Below are 17,660 nucleotides of genomic sequence, written 5' to 3'. Positions count from 1 at the left end.
AGAATCGGAAGCAGGCTCCTGGCTCTGAGCTGTCAACACAGAGCCCTATGTGGGGTTCAGACTCACAGACCCCGTGGGATCATGACCTGAGCTCAAGTCGGACGTTTAATCGACTGAGCCACCGGGGCGCCCCCCTCTTTCTCTTTTTTTTCAATGTTTATTTTTGAGAGAGAAGGCGACAGAAGATCCAAAGCGTCCTCCGCACGAACAGCAGCAAGCCCAATGCAGGCCTTGAACTCACGAACAGAGAGATTGTGATCTGAGCCGAAGTCGGACGGACACTCAACCAACTGTGCCACCCAGGTGCCCCCATGTACATTTCACCATCACATTCTCCCACCATCTTAGAAATAAGAGTAAACAAGTGCAAACAGCTGGGCAGAGCGAACTTGCAGAAATTCAATGACTGTGCAGCTACCCCACTCCTCACCAACACAGAGAGTGTTGGGCATCCAAAAGTCCTTGCCTGGTGGATGGTACCAGAACGGGACCTCTCCCACCTCCCCCCTCTCTCCTCCCTCCCCCAGCTCCTGCACACTTCACTTATTCTTCATTTGCAAGTAAATTGACCTTAATTTAAAATTCTGCATTAATACCCAGGAACTGCTAACTGGGCTCAGGGAACCGGCGGTGGGGGTCTCATCTGATGTGGGAAACAAAGGCAGAAGGAAATGGCAGATAAAATTAAATTTCCTTATAACCTGTAGCCCGTTGACAAATAACTTGAGGCTGGCAGGGTAAAACATTTCTCCAGGAACTCCCTACTATCTTAACGTTAATGCTTTGCTTGAGGGAAAAACAACCTTAGCTTGACAAAACTGTACCTCTCTGAGCCTTTGCTCCCATCCCCCAGGACACGAGAATCTACTCTGAGTTTACTGGCCAAGTGGGGACCCTGGAAAATGTGTAATGGAAATAGTGACACACTGCAGTCTTCAAGTTGACCCTACGGTTCCCAAACCACAGAGCCCCAGGGTGACTCTCAAGTTTTCAGACTGGATTTTGATCCTTTCCTGCCTGGGCCCCATGTGAATAAAAAGTGATGCGGTTCTCACAGCACCCGACTCCATTCCTCTCTGCCAGAGGCTTGGAAACCAGACCCATTTCCCTGTTTGAAGCTTGAGGCTTTTTTTCCTTCCCTCCAGTAGCCTGCCTTTTTGTGCTAGCCATGGCAAGCTTTCAATCACTCACTCTTCACTCTGCATATACTTGCTAAGCACCTACTATGTGCTGAGCTCTGGTCCAGAAACTGAGAGGCAGGCAGTGGTCCTGCCCTCAGAAAACTCACATTCTAATAGCTGCCCTGGTTTGCTCCAGACCCTGGTGACTCCCTGGATCAGAGATCCCCTTGATGTGGGAAACAAAGACAAATGAAAAATTAAATTTCCTTACTGCCTACAGCCCATTGGCAAGGCCTTGAACAGTCAGTGACCTTCCTCTAGGGGCTCAGCTGCCTCGATGATGACACTTTGCTAAGGGCAAAAGGGAATCTTAGCTTAACATCCCCCCACCCCCACCCCAGGATCCTGTAGGTCTACTTTAACATATAAAAATTCCTTTGGGGGGCAACTGGGTGGCTCAGTCGGTTAGTGTCTCACTTTGGCTCAGGTCATGATCTCATGTTTCATGAGTTTGAGCCCCGCATCAGGCTCTGTGCTGACAGCTCAGAGCCTCGAGCCTGCTTTGGATTCTGTGTCTCCCTCTCTTTCTGCCTCTCCCCCACTTGCACTCTGTGTGTGTGTGTGTGTGTGTGTGTGTGTGTGTGTGTGTGTGTGTGTCTCAAAAATAAGTAAGCATTAAAAAAGAAATTAAAAGTTCCTTTGGAAACTTCCTTTATCTCTACTCCCCCACCTCCTGCCACCAAGATATATGTTAGCAATCATAGTCCAACCTTATGGCCCCCTGATATACATCTGAAGGGTTTCATGACTGAGGTTTTAAGAAACAGTAATAAATGACCATTTCCTAATAGCAGTTAGCCCCTCAAGGTCCTGGAAAACTTGTTTCCAAAATACCTTAGAGAGTTACTCTATCCCTAACTGCCTCCCAACCTGAAGGTATATAATCAGTTACCTGTCACAACCCCAGTGCAGCTCTTTCTGCCCACAGTCCTGTCCCGTGCTTTAATAAAATCACCATTTTGCACTGAAGACCTCTCAAGAATTCTTTCTTGGCTATCGGCTTCAAACCCCAACACTTCAAACCACATCACTTTGGCTCGGGTTTCTGGCCTCAGTTTCCCACCTATAACTGAATTAAAGAGATGTTACTAGCTGGCAAAGTGATAGAAGAGAGAAGCATTTTATTTCTGTTTTGTTTTGTTTTGTTTTCTAACTATCCAGAGGTAAAACAGCTTAGCTTCCTTGGGTCTCATTATTTCCACCTTTAAAAGGTTTCTCTACCAGAAGAGACAGGGCTACAGGTTTGGTAGTAAGGTAACAAATATAGAAAGGGTATTGTTCTGGGGCGCCTGGGTGGCTCAGTCGGTTGAGCATCCGACTTCAGCTCAGGTCATGATCTCACAGTTCATGAGTTCGAGCCCCGGGTCGGGCTCTGTGCTGACAGCTCAGAGCCTGGACCCTGCTTCAGGTTCTGTATCTCCCTCTCTCCCTCTCCGCTCCTCCCCTGCTCACATGCTGTCTCTCTCTCAAAAAGAAAGAAAGAAAGGAAGGAAGAAAGGGTATTGTTCCAAATCTCCATGAAGAATGGGCAATGCTAAAAGGTAGGAAGCCTTCCTCAGCAGTTTCATCCATGAATTTATAGGATAATAATACCTAATGAACATTTAATATATATTATTTATACACAGTATATAATACATGCTTATTCATATATTATTTTATATACAATATATACATATATAAGTGTTTTTATGTTCATTCATTTATTTTGAGAGAGAGAGAGAGCAAGTGAGCAAGCAGGGGAGAAGCAGAGAATCTCACGTAGGCTCTGCATTGCCACACAGAGCCCGACACCAAAATCAAGACTTGGACGTTAACTGGATAAGCCACACAGTGCCCCTATAATCAAATGTCTTAACACACTTTATAAATGTATAAATGTTTTTTATGTTTATTTATTTATTTGAGAGAGAGAGAGAGAGGCAGAGAGAGAGGGAGAGAGAGAATCCCAAACAGGCTCCGAGCTGTCAGTGCAGAGCCAGACTCGAGGCTCAATTTCACAAAATGTGATATCCTGACCTCAGCCAAAATCAAGAGTTGGACGCTTAACTGACTGAGCCACCTAGGTGCCCCATATTTTAATATAGCACTTTAAAGGTTATTATTGAAGTCTTACTATGCCACGAAGAAGTGCACTATCAAATGTATACGGCTCAGATGTGAACACTGAACACATTTGTGCATTTAGCATCCTGATCTAGAACAGGACCAGTCCCCCCAGAAGCTCCCTCATGCTCCTGGGTGCCTATCCTTCCCCCAAGGTAACCACTATCCTTACTCCTAACAGCACAGAATACTTTGGGCTGTTTCTGAACTTTATATAAATGGAAAGTTTTGTGAGATTCCTCTATCTCGTGTGTGATTGTAGATTGTTCATTCTTGTCGCATAAGGGATCATTGTGTGAATATAACATTTTATCTATCCTTTGTACAGTTGTTGGACACTTGGGGTGGTTTCCAGCACAAATAGTGCTGCTATGAATACTTTAATACATGTATCTGGGCAAACATTTGTACATATTTCTGTGGAATTCCCATGGAACTGCAAAATCATAGTGTATTCATATGTTCAGCTTTAGCAGATAATTGCCATTTTCCAAAGCAATTTGTTCCAATGTATAGTGGCACTAGCAGGATGTTAGTTTTAATATTTCAATCAGCTTATACAGTGATGTCTGTTGCGTTTAGTTTGACATTTTCTTTTATCGTATTTTCCTATATTTACAGGGTCTTTACACTTGTCATTTTAAAAACATTTGTAGAGAGGTAATGTGGTAATGAAGGGGCCTGGGGACGACTGAGGCATGGAAAGTGGAGGCAGAGCGCAGGGCAGGGTGGGGAGGAGAACTTAAATACAGAGGCCAAGCAGGTAATGAAATGGACTCAAGCAGTTAAGTTGAAATAAACAAATATTACTCAGAAGTAGCTGCCCAATGAACCTAGAGGCTCAAAGGGAGCAATTTTTTTCTTTCACTAGAGAGAAGCCAAAAATCTGGATTTAAAATTTTTGGCAGTTAAATCATACTTTCAGAAAACGTGCTGGCCAAACAACTTTGGTCAGTGGGCCAGATGCCCAGCCCTCTGGACCAGCCGTTAGTTCCGGCCTGGCTTGAGAGGTGGGAACGTTTGACCTGTCACCTCATTTGTTAGAGCTTAATCTCCTCTCTGGTCAAAAGGGTAAAATGGAAGCCTATCCTTTTGTACAGTGACGGTCAAAGGAGATAATTCAGGAGTACAGGAGTCGTCGAACACTATACAAAGTACTCTTAGTACGCCTTCGGTCGTCACGCATGGACTCGCTGTCCTTAAAGCATTTGAATTTTCAGATTCCTTGGAGCAAGTTTAAGACTGGAGATTCCCATGCAAATCTCCCGAAGGTCCTTTGAATGGGATCCTGCTGGGATGCAAGGGGTTAAGAGGAAATGGCCTATTAGGGTCTTGCTAATCTGAGAAGTCCAGGACCTCAAAAGTATCCAGAGCGCCACTAAAAGCCACGACGCAGAGCTAGGACGGTAAACCCGACGAGGGCCCGGAGGAGCAGAACCTAGAACGGGGCATCAGCATCCTGATGTGTCACACTGGACCCAGGCCTCGGCGGAGCGCACGGAAGACAACTCCCCAGCTCGCAGGACCAACCTAAAATGCCCAGGTAAGGCGTGTCCTCACGGCGCCGTTAGTAGCCCGCCCAAGTGAGGCACTGCGCGCCGGGGGACTATCGTCCCGAGAACCAAGCGGGAGGAATGAATTGTGCGGGAGGCGAGGTCTGCGCCCACCCGGGTCCGGACTCCACGCGGGTGGCACCCACACGCTCTGCACCTCCGGGACCGCCCGGGAGCGCGCGAGGGCCCGACCGCAGAAAGTTGGGACGCTCGCGCCGCCGCCCGCGCGCTCCGGGGCGCCCCCTCCAACCCGAGCGCCACGTGCCGCGCGCCCCCTGCTCCCAGGCCGCGGCGGGACGCCCCCGCCCCCACCGCGGCGCGTAGTGCGCAGGCGCCTCCCCGCGGGTCCGGGCGGCGGGAGCGGGAGGCGGCGGCGGGAGCGGGTTCGGCCTCGGCTGGAGACTGAGGCGAGGGCGGCGGCGGCGAGAGTTGGAGGAGAGGCGCGGGGGGCGGCGAAGGCGATGGCGACGCGGGGCACATGAGGCGGCGGCCGGCGGGACGGGCCGAGGCCCGGCGGAGGAGGCGGCTCCGGGGGAACACGCCGCCCGGTGAGGGGCGGCCGCAGGGCCGGCTGAGAAGCGGGCAAGGGGCGGGGCCGGGGGGGGCGGGAGAACTTGTGGGGAGGCCGGAGAAGGGGCGGGGGGACGCAGGGGATGGGGGTCCCGGGAAGAGTGCGGTGGGAGGGGGTGCTGCCGAGACTTCCCGCCGATCCCGGAGGGGCGTCTGCCCCGCGGCCCGCCGCTGCCCCCGTCGCGCCCTCCCCCTTTGTCCCTGGGCGCGCGGTTCCCAAATTGGGAGGGAAACGGCCCGGGGGTGGGCCAGGGCGGCGGCGGCCGCGTCGGGCGGGCGGGGAGCCCGGAGGACCCCGGGCGCGCACTTGGGCGGCGCTCGGCGGTGCTCGCAACTCCTCGGGGCGGTTAGGGGCGCAGGGCCGCGCCGGGGCCGCCCCTCGCCGCCGGGGCGCTTCGCGGGCTGGTCTTTGTCTCCCGACGCTCGGTGCCTGACATCTCTTCGGGCGGCGTGCGGTTCGTTTGACTCTTTCCTCTAACACCGCTGCCGGGACTCCTGCCTCCCATCAGTGTTTCAGACAGGATTTAGTTCGAGGGCTGGAAGGAGGGAAACGGGGGGCGGGGGGAAATGGCGCGGTCGCCTCTTGATGAACATGTTTCCTTTACTTAAAATGATTTTTTTCCACTTCGTGAAACTTTGGACGACTTGTTTTGTTTTCCCCTCGATCTCCAGATTCAAAATTAAGAGAAGGCGCTAAAGCTGTGATTGTGGCCAATTGTGTGGTTGGTGGCTGCGTTTGGAGCTGAGTTGAAAGGATTTACGTGAATGTGTGGTTTAGAATTTGCGTTTTTTCCCTCTTCCCCTGCGATTGTTTCAAAGAGTGGGATTAGTTTTTCTTTGCGAAGCGGGCGAGTTTGGATTATCATTTGAAGGAGTATTTGTTGATTGAGAACCTGCAGTGGTACCGATTTCATTGTGCTCACGCTTTATTTTGTTAGCCTGAAGACTGCACTTTGTGGAATCGAGTAAATCGAGTTAGAATAAGTTCTGAATTAGCCTTATCTTGTGCCTGAGTAGTCCAAAATTATTATACGTTCCTGTTGTGTATACTTTCAAGTGAGTATATGTGAAAGCTCTTTAAAAATCAGGTTGTATAAATGAAAGGGATTTTAATTCTGATAAACGGAGAACAGTATATCTCAAATACATTACATATGTGTAGAAAAGGGGTTTAATAATGTAATTTAGGGATCAAATTCTTTACCCCCTAAAGAGAGTTTAGGTATTCAGATTAAGAATGCGGAAAATTAAAAATAAATAAATAAATAAATAAAATTTAAAAAAAGCATTCAGAAAAATAAGCTTAATTCCAGAGCTCCTGACTAAATACACTGTGAATTGTGGTTCGTTTCCTGGAGTTTTTGTTGGTTTTATTTTTTGGAATTTAGTATAGTATATTACAGTTGCTTTGGATTTCTTAAGTGCTATATAATGGGAGAATTCAAGAAACATGAACTGACTCTTCTGGGTAAAATGTAATAAGCTGTGGTAAACAAATGTGCATCATTGTGTTGGCCAGGTGTTTGTGAGCAGAGTGTTGTAAGCAAAAAACATTTTGAAGAGAATACATAGGAGCTATATGGAAGTTCTCTCTTTTTCACTTGTCCTGATTTGTAATGGTTTAATATTATATATTACTTGTCTTAAACTGTTGTGCACTTTTCCAAAGCATTGCAGACATCCTTTCTAAAAGTCAACGCTTTTAGCTTCTTTAGAGGTTGTGTGACTTCAGAATTGGTTTTCCATCTGTGCTAGACCACAATTCTCTGAAAAAGGAGCAGAGGAACCAGTACCTTTCTAGTCAGTTAACGAAGGTAGAATTGACTTTTAGTCTTCAATCCGAAGGATTTAAGAAATTAACATATCTTCAACATAACAATTTGACTTAGATACTGTTACCGCTTAACTTTTTTGTCCTTCTTTTAATTGTTTGTATAAATTAGCCAAAGGGAAGGGATGGAAGGTCTGCCTCTGATTAGCCACACACCTCCCACCTTAGCTCCAGGCTCTCCTGTCAATTCAGTAATTGGGATTCTAGAATACAAAATACGTAATTAAAATCCGGAGTATCATTCTCTTAATAAATGGATGGTTTGTTCCATGCCCAATTCAATGCAGAGATGAGTTCCAAAAAGCTGGGTTTTATTTGAAGTTTGTTCACATTTCAAAATAAATGACAGGTGTTCCCTTTTTTAAATTATTATGAGTCTGAATAGTTAGTGCAACTGGAAGCATACTTATTTTTTTCTGAATTGGTGCTTTTTTTTTTTTTTACTTGCAAATGTATTTATTTATTTTTATTAACTGATGCTTTGCTTGTAGCATAGAAACGTGCGGCTCCTGTCAGAAATATTGGATAGAAATTTAGGCAAAGAGGGGTGCCTCAGTGGCTCAGTCTGTTGAGTGTCCTACTTCGGCTCAGGTCATGATCTCACAGTTCGTGGGTTCGAGACCCCATGGGTTCGAGCCCCATGTCGGGCTCTGTGCTGACAGCTCAGAGCCTGGAGCCCGCTTCAGATGTTATGTCTCTCCCTCTCTTCCCCTCCCCTGCTGATGCTCATTCTCACTTTGTCTCTCAACAGTAAATAAAAATGTTAAAAAATTTTTAAAAATTTTAGGCAAAGAAAAATGGGATTACGTTTTTTTGTAGACCATTTGTTTGAGAATACATATGATAACAGATCTTAGCTGATACCATTAACCTGAAACTTAACAGTTCTGAACTGTTATCAGCTAAGTGCCAACAATTTTCATACATACTACTGCAACTGATGAGTTTAGTTTTTGTGGAAGTAAGGATCTATTAAGTCTGAGCATTGCTGTTTTCTACAGGTCTTTAGAATGAATGACTAGAGGGGTGCCTGGGTGGCTCAGTCATTTAAGCATCTGACTTTGGCTCAGGTCATGATCTCACAGTTTGTAAGTTCGAGCCTCACATTGAGCTCTGTGCTGACAGCTCAGAGCCTGGAGCCTGCTTCAGTTTCTGTGTCTCCCCCTCTCTCTGCCCCTTCCCTGCTCACGCTCTGTGTCTCAATAATAAATAAATGTTAAAAAAAGTATTAGAATGAATGACTAGACAGGCAATACTGGCTGGCATATGGTGGTAGTACATTCTTGAGTCTCGCCAACATTGCAGGAGTTGACAGCCCTCAAGTTTGATATTTAGACCTATATGTGTAATGTGTTGCCTAAAGCAGTTTTTTTCCCCTAGGGATGAGATCTCTTTGCAGATAGCATTTTATTTCTGAAGAAAAGAAGTGTTCTGTGGAATGAGTAGAGCCCTCAGTTAAAGCTGGTTTTTTTGAAGCTGTAGTGCATGTAGCACCAGCACAATTTGGACAAAAGTACTCTGGTGGCCATTCATTCTTCTAGTGAACTTATTTTTTTCTTCTTTCATTCAAGTATTTATGTTAGGCACTGAACTAGGTGCTGAAGATGAATACTATGTGGGTTTTGCTCTCAGAATGTTTATATTTTGAGCACTTTGAATTTAATATGCTGAAAGGTTTAGCAATTTGGAAATTATCTAAAATCTTTGGAACAAAAGAAACGTATAGGATTTTGGAGTAAGTTTTTTAATTTTTTTCTTTTACAGAAATGGAATAAACTTCACACATCCTCATTACCCTCTAATCTCTAACTCATTCAAGACTCATATACTTACAGAGATTATTTTCATCTACATCTTTGTATGATTTATCAGTTTTGACTGAATTTATTGTTACTTAACAGTGTTACAACATTCTTTTTGGGTATGTTCAGAATAAAGTAGATCTGGACTTCTATTTTTATGGAATTCCCTTTGACTCATTCTTGGACCTCAGATTCCTAATTGCCCATTTCAGAATAGGTGTTTATTTGGATTCAGAAATGTCCTTTCTGAAGTACTCTTTTCTCTTGGGTTCTGATTTTCCCTCCTTGCTCTCTGGCTATTCAGGTTTTCGCCCCATCCTCTTCTACCAGATCTTTAATTGATGGTTTCTCTCAAGTCTTGATCCTCTAATCTAATCTGTTCTGTGGCTTCAGTTACTCCCAAATTTTTGCCTGTAGTTCAAACTTATTTTCTGATCCCAGCTGCCTACTCAACGTCTCCACTTAACCACTCTCAGAGGTACTTTGAATTGAGTTGCCCAGACTGACCTGTTGATCTTGGCTCCAAAGCTAGATCTTCATTGTACCATTTCATTAAATGGCTCTATCAACAACTTACTGAGGCTCAACTCTTGCGATTTCTCTTTACTTTTAGTCTCTCCATCCTAGTCTAGGCAGGCCACCTTGTCCTAAGACTGTTAGAGTCAATTATAAATGGTCTTTCCTCATTCACTCTTGTTTTTAAAGGGGGTCAGTAATATGGGATATTAATACAGAAAAAGTAGTAAGTAATACTACAATAAATACTTAACCACCTTGCAGCTTAGGAAATAAAACATTACCACTACAGTTGGGGTCTTCTGTGTTTCCTTACCTGCTTGCCTCTTCCTTCTTCCAGCCTCCATTGTGGGCCTCCTTACCAGAGATAATCACCAGTTGAACTTATTGTTCCTTTGCATTTCTTTATACTGTTACTACATATAGTATGTAACCTAAGCAGTATATCCTCATCTACTCTTCTCACAGCAGTTAGAATTATCTTTATAAAACAAATTTAGTCAAGTCACTTACCCGAAAACTTCTGTTTTCCCTTTAATCTTCATTTAACCAGATGTGATCTGGCCTTGCCTACTTCTCCAGCATCGTTTCTTTGTACTTTTTTGTTATGAATGGTCTAGCTTGCTGACTTTTCCCCCCCTATTCCTTAAAGGTTCAAAGCTGACCTGAGGACTTTGTACATGCTGTAGCTAATTCTTCTGCCTGGAAAGCAGCTCCTCAGTTCTTCAGAATATGCTTAAATATCAATTTGGGGATAAATCTTTTCTGATAATCCTAGATTTGTGTAGGGAACTCAATGTACTCTGCACGTCTCTTTTATAGGATTTATCACAGTTTTAATTATTTGTATGATGCCTATTTCACCATTAGACTCTTCTGTATATTCCATAAAATCAGAAGTAATAATCTAGGCGCGCCTGGGTGGCTCAGTCGGTTAAGCATCCGACTTCAGCTCAGGTCACGATCTCGCGGTCCGTGAGTTCGAGCCCCGCGTCGGCTCTGGGCTGATGGCTCAGAGCCTGGAGCCTGCTTCCGATTCTGTGCCTCCCTCTCTCTTTGCCCCTCCCCATTCATGCTCTGTCTCTCTCTGTCTCAAAAATAAAATAAAAACCTTAAAAAAAAAATTAAAAAAAAAAGAAGTGATAATCTATCTTGGGTAGCCCAGTATCACAACACCTAGCTTATAGCTTATAGTTCATTTCTGTATTCAACAATTATTTGAGTGCTTTCTAATTTCTTTTTTAATTATAATTGCTGATTGTAGTAAAGTAACTTCTAACAAAGCTCTTGTTCTTCTAATTAGAAGCCTCATTGTATGTTGTTTTTTGCATTATTAGTCTAATAGGCCAATATAGTGCTAGTTCCTTGGTAAAACTTACTTTTGTAAACTTACTAATAGCCATGGCCTGAGCAATCTTCAGCAGTTTTATTTATTTGTTTATTAATATAATTTATTGTCATAATTTAGCAGTTTTAATAGACCAAAAATACAGTGGTCACTAATGGTATAATGTACACAAAGGGAGCTCTTGCCTCCCCAGAAAATAATCCTAGCCGGTTTAGGCAGACTGTCAGATGTAATAAAGAACTTGAAGATTAGTTTTTTTCTTTGACATCCTATACCTAGTTCTGATTTTCATTTCTTCCTGGGCCAAGGGTAAGTATAATTAATGTCCCAAGACACTAGGACAGTTCTACATTAAGGCCAATGTCAACAGTTTTATACTTGAGAGTTTCACTTTGTTGACTTTTTTTGGAGTAGGTAATACATTACGTAGTATAAAATCTGAAAGGTATAAAAGGATTTGCGGTGAAAAGTAAGTCTTCTCTTCGTACTCAGTCACTCATTTTTTTTTTCTGCTGAAGCAATTATTATTTACCCTTTTTTTGTGAATTCTTCTAGAGGTACCCATACATTCAGTATGTCCCTACACACATACATAAATGGTAGCATACTATACACACTGTTCTTTAGCCTGCATCATTCACTAATGTATCTCAGTTTATTTCGTATCATTAGAAATAGAGCTGTCTCATACTTTTTGCCTACCAGATGTGCTGTAATGTCTTTACCCAGTCCCTTCCTGATAGACTTTTAAATTCTTTCCAGCACATTATCAGCAGTGCTGCAGTGAATATTCTTGTACATTATTTTGTATGTCTGTGAGTGTTATTTGTTAGATAAACATTGAGAATTAGCATTCTGGCTCAAAAAGTATGGGATTCATGTACCAGTTCACTCCACCACTTGTAGTAAAGCACAAAGAATGACTTTATACATCCTTCCTTGACAATAACCTGCTAGCAATTCTTATCTCTTTCCAGTTGGATAAATATAAAATGATATATTGGTGTAGTTTTAATTTGTGAATCTTTAATTACAAGTGATATTAAATGTCTTCTCATGTTATTAAAAACCATTAATATGTTTCTGAGACCTCCATATCCATTGCATATTTTTCTTTTTTTTTTTAATGTTTATTTTTATTTTTGAGAGGCCGAGTGCAAGGAGGGGAGGAGAAGAGAGAGAGGGAGACACAGAACCAGAAGCAGGCTCCAAGCTCCGAGCTGTCAGCATGGAGCCCCATGCGGGGCTTGAACCCATGAACCGTGAGATCATGACCTGAGCCGAAGTCGGATGCTCAACCTACTGAGCCACCCAGGCGCCCCATTGCATATTTTTCTATTGAATGGTCTTTTTATTATTGATCTGTTAGAATTCTTTATGTGTTAGAGAAATTAACCGTTTACTCAGAATTGCAAATCATTTTAATTATTCAGTATATCTTTTTTTTTTAAGTGTATTTGTTTTGAGGGAAAGAATCCCAGGCAGGCTCTGCAGTTGTCAGCGTGCACTTATCAGCATGGAGCCTGATGTGGGGCTTGAACTCTTGAACCCGTGAGAGCAAGACCTAAGCTGAAGTCAGGAGTCTGACGCTTAACTGACTGAGCCACCTAGGTGCCCTACCTTTCAGTATATTTTTTGAGTTGTTTACAGTATTTTTTTTTTTGTTTTCCAAAAATTATACTTTGTATAATTGAATTTGTCATTTCTTTCATTTGACCTCTAGGTTTTGTATCATTTTAGAAGTCTTCTCTACTCAGTTAAGAAAAAAATAGGGGCGCCTGGGTGGCTCAGTCGGTTAAGCGTCCAACTTCGGCTCAGGTCATGATCTCGCGGTCCGTGAGTTCGAGCCCCACGTCGGGCTCTGTGCTGACCGCTCAGAGCCTGGAGCCTGTTTCAGATTCTGTGTCTCCCTCTCTCTCTCTCTGACCCTCCCCCGTTCATGCTCTGTCTCTCTCTGTCTCAAAAATAAATAAACGTTAAAAAAAAAAAAAAAGAAAAAAATGGCCATGGCTTTGTCTAACTTTGAGTGTTTTGTTTTTAATTTTAGATCCTTGATTCATCTGGAATTTAAAGATCCAACTTCTAGGGGTGCCTGGGTGGCTCAGTTGGTTAAGCGTCCGACTTCAGCTCAGGTCATGATCTCACGGTTTGTGGGTCAATCCCCGTGTTGGGCTCTGTGCTGATGGCTTGGAACCTGGACCCTGCTTCACATTCTGTGTCTCCCTCTCTCTGCCCCTGCCCTGCTCGTGCGCTCTCTCTCTCAAAGATAAATAAATACACAAAAAAAGTTTAAAAAAATAAATAAAGGTCCAACTTCTAATTTTTTTCAGATAGCTACCCATAGTAATTCATTATAATTTATTGAATATTCCATCATTTTTCCATTTGTTTGAAATGTCACCTTATCATACATTAAATGTCCAGATGTATTTTGATCTTCTGGACTTTCTATTCTGTTACATTCATTCTATTGATCTGTTGATCTTTTTGCCAATTTCACCTTTTAAATTATTAGAACTTTATAATGCATATCTAGAGAAGCTTGTATGCTCTCCTTACTCTTTCAGAAAGTTCTCTACCATTCTTACTATTTGTTTTTTAACATTAAATTTATTTATTCATTCATTCATTTAAGTTTATTTTATACAGTAGTAATCTAGGGGCGCCTGGGTGGCTCAGTCAGTTGAGCGTCCAACTCTTGATTTCAGCTCAGGTCATGATCCCAGGGTTGTGGGATGGAGCCCTGCATCTGCCTCTGCACTGAGCCTGGGGCCTGCTTTGGATTCTCTCTTTCCCTGTGCCCCTCTCCCCTGCTCATGTGCACTCTATCTCAAAAAAATAGTAAATTAAAAAATAATAATAATAAAGTAATCTCTACACCCAGTGTGGAGCTTGAACTCACAATCCCCAGATCAAGAATCTCATGCTCCTCCAACTGAGCCAGCCAGGTGCCCTTTCATGTTAATTTAGAATCAGTTTGTCTGGTTCCTAAGAAATCCTTTTGGCATTGTATTTTAGATTACATTACATTTTAGATCAATTTAGGGAGAACTAATATCTTAAGATGGCTTTTGTATCCAAGAACATGGAATGTTTTATCTTAAGAATTTAAGTTTTTGGTGTTCCTTGGCAGTAATTTTTAAGTGTTCTTCATTTAAAATCTCTGTTTCTTGTTAGTCTTTTCCTAAGTATTTCACCTATTTGTTGCTATTTTATTATTTAATACTTTTTTAAGTTTATTTTTATTTATTTTGAGAGGGAAAATAGCAAGCAGGGGAGGGGCAGAGAGAGACGGAGACAGAATCCCAAGCAGGCTCTGTACTGCCAGCACAGAACTCAGTACAGAGCCCAGTGTGGGGCTGCAACTCAGAAACCGTGAGTCTAACTGCAAGATCATGACCTGATCCGAAGTCAAGAGTCAGATGCTTAACCTACTGAGCCACCCAGGCACCCCCTTTTTTTTTCCTTAATTTTTATTCATTTATTTATTTTTAATATTTGTTTATTTTTGAGAGAGAGACAGAGACGGAGTGTGAGTGGGAAAGCGGCAGAGAGAGAGGGAGACACAGAATCCAAAGCAGGCTCCAGGCCTGAGCTGTCAGCACAGAGCCCGACTCGGGGCTCAAACTCATGAACCACAAGGTCATGACCTGGCTGAAGTCAGACACTTAACCAACTGAGCCACCCAGGCTCCCCTCTTTGTTGCTGTTTTTTTTTATTTATTTATTTATTTATTAAAAAAAATTTTTTTTTAATGTTTATTTATTTTTGAGACAGGGAGAGACAGCATGACGGAGGAGGGTCAGAGAGAGAGGGAGACACAAGAATCTGAAACAGGCTCCAGGCTCTGAGCTGTCAGCACAGAGCCTGACACGGGGCTCGAACTCACGGACCGCGAGATCATGACCTGAGCCGAAGTCGGATGCTTTAACCGACTGAGCCACCCAGGCGCCCCTCTTTGTTGCTGTTTTAAATGAGACTTTTCTTCAGTTATATTTATATTGCTTGTATATTATAATCAGCTTTTTCAGTGACTTTATGCGTGGTCTGAAAATAAAATTAAACAGTACACCCACATAGTATAGCAAAAAGATCATTAGGTCCCAAGTGGTATTCTAGGCTTTGCAGCTTATTAGTTGTGTGATCTTAAGCACATTATCCTGATCTTTAATATCCTCTTAGGTAAAATAAGGATATAGTCTCATACTCAGATATCAAACAATGGGCCACTGCAGAATTATTGAAAGATAACCTTAGAATCCATGCACGTATTATCTGTGAACTATATAAATAGTATCTTACAAATATATATGACCTTTTCAAATGTATATATAAATAATATTATAAATAAATTACAAGTTTATTTTAAAACTTTAACAGTTTATAGTAAAGTTTTATCTTTTTGTGTTTTTTCCAAAATCAGATACTATATGTATCGCCACTATTATATAGGGCTCTAGAAACTCCTGTAATTACTACATAAAGTCTCTCAGACCCTAAAAATGAGGGGCTACTGGACTAGCTGATCTGTAACATTTCTTTTAACACTAATAGTGTGTGAGCCTATGTAACTGTAACTTAAAAAAATTTTTTTTTAATGTTTATTTTAATTTTGAGAGAGAGAGAGAGAGAGAGAGAGAATTGAAGCAGGCTCCAGGCTCCAAGCTGTTAGCACATAGCCCAACCTGAGCCGAAGTCAGAGGCTCAATGGACTGAGCTACCCAGGCGCCCCAAGATAATGATTTTTAAGCTTAAATGTCAAAAGTGTGTTCCTGGGATCTTTCTCTCTCTCCCTCTTTTAAAAAAAATTGTTTTTTAATGTTTATTTTTGAGAGAGAGAGACAGAGTGTGAGTGGGGGGGGGGGGGGGGAAGAGAAGGAGACACAAAATCTGAAGCAGGCTCCAGGCTCCGAGCTGTCAGCACAGAGCCTGATGCAGGGTTTTAACTCATGAACTGTGAGATCATGACCTGAGCTGAAGTTGGACGCTCAACTGACTGAGCCACCCAGGTGCCCCTCCCTCTTTTTTTAATAAAAATTTTATTTTTAAGTAATCTCTGCAGCCAACATGGGATTCAAACTCCCAACCCCGAGGTCAAGAATTGCATGCTCTTCTAACTGAGCCAGCCAGGCACCCCTTAGGATCTCTTTTTAATAGACCTGAAGAGTAGCCTGTCTAGATTTGTATAGAAAATGCTTTCATGAGAAAAGACATGTAATACTTTCTGAAAGGGGTTTTATTGTTCATGTGTGTAACTCAACTAGCTTGCTTTGACCTTACATTCTAGTTCAGTAATAGATGTTCATGTTATTCAGAGTAAAAGCTTTGTATATATTTATTGTATGTTGAGCAGGTCAAGCAGATGTGCACTTCTTAGATTGACTTAGGAAAGTTTTTCTTTGAGGTTGGACAAATTGTTAGGAATTGGGAGAGTGTCTCAGAGTGTCTCAGTTCTATTGAATTGTGTATCTGAAGCCATTGTATCCTATTATACTTGAACTCAGAAAAGAAGAGGATGGAAAAATGTGTTTATGATTTGAGGTATATCCTGGGAAGGAAACTATATATGCATAGCTTGCAAAGCATTCTACTGAATAGATTTATTTTGGCTACCAGTTAATTATGGTTACTAGTTCAATGAGAAATTTAAATCAGGCTTAGTATTTATTTATTTGTTTGTTTATTTATTTATTTAGAGAAAGAGAGAGAATCCCATATGGGCTCCGCACAGACAGTGCAGAAGTGCAGAGCCTGATGCGGGTCTTGAACCCACAAACTGTGAGATCATATCCTGAGCTGAAACGCTGAACTGACTGAGTCACTCAGGTGCCTGAGAATATTTTTAAAGTAAGCTCTTTGCGTAACATGGCACTCAAACTCACTACTACCTGGAGATCAAGAATAGCACACTCCATAGACTGAGCCAGCCAGGTGCTCCCTGCCCTGCCCTTAGCATTTTATTTATTTGTTTGTTTTTTAAGGTGATTTATTTATTTTGAGAGAGAGAGAGGAAGAGAGAATCCCAAGCAGGTTCCACACTGTCAGCATGGGCCTGACACATGTCTCGAACCCATGAATGGCGAGATCATGATCTGAGCTGAAACCAAGAGCCTAACGCTTAACTGACTGAGCCACCCAGGCACCCCAGAAAATGCTCTTTAAAAAAAAAAAAATGTTTAATTTTTTGAGAGAGAGCAAGCAGGGAGGAGCAGAGAGAGAGACAGAAACCCCAAGCAGGCTCCATGCCGTCAGCGCAGAGCCTCATGTGGGCTTGAACCATGAGCCATGAGATTGTGACCTGAGCTCAACCAACTGAGCCACCCAGGCACACCCCTACACGCCCTGGAAAATGCTTTTAGTAGAAGTTTGTTTCCTACTGGGGTCTTAGAGCTTACTTTTTTTTTTTAAAAAGTTTATTTTCTACTGTTTATTTATTTTGCCTCAAAACTGTCATTTTTTTTCCTTTGTGGTTTGAAATTACATAAATATCAGCATGGTTTCTCAAAGTAAGGAAATGGAGATGAGATCAGTGCTCAGAATAGTGATCTTTTAAGATTCCAGTTTAGCTAATCTTCAAAGCGTTAAAGTAACATGATTTTGGTTTAAATAATTTAGCTAGTGTAGTATATTAACATTTAGTATTTTCTCTCGGAAGAAATGTCCCTTGGGTTTGTACTGAATATTATGGGCATATTTTTGTCCCAATAGAAGAATCCTTGATACAAAGTAGAGAAAATTAAGTAGAGTGATTAG

General features: G+C 42.5%; 1 protein-coding gene across 3 annotated transcripts in view; it reads left to right on the top strand.

Annotated features, from left to right (window-relative positions):
• The first annotated feature begins 4,641 nt into the window (after window positions 1-4,641).
• GJC1 (gap junction protein gamma 1) overlaps window positions 4,642-17,660 on the top strand; it is a 38,424-nt gene continuing 25,405 nt past the window's right edge. The window contains exon 1 of one of the 3 annotated variants that reach the window (XM_086687531.1): window positions 4,642-4,830. The gene's annotated coding sequence lies outside the window, so the exon portion shown is untranslated. Of the gene's footprint in view, window positions 4,831-5,182; window positions 5,389-5,612; window positions 5,866-17,660 lie in introns of those variants that run through there. The other 2 variants (XM_086687530.1, XM_086687532.1) reach the window with 2 other exon arrangements.

This window comes from Puma concolor, chromosome E1 (genome assembly GCF_028749965.1).
Source record: "Puma concolor isolate L17-30 chromosome E1, mPumCon1.1.hap2, whole genome shotgun sequence".
NCBI classification, from domain to species: Eukaryota; Metazoa; Chordata; class Mammalia; order Carnivora; family Felidae; genus Puma; species Puma concolor.
The sequence above is the reverse complement of the archived record's forward strand: the minus strand, read 5'-3'. Positions and strand labels throughout refer to the sequence as shown.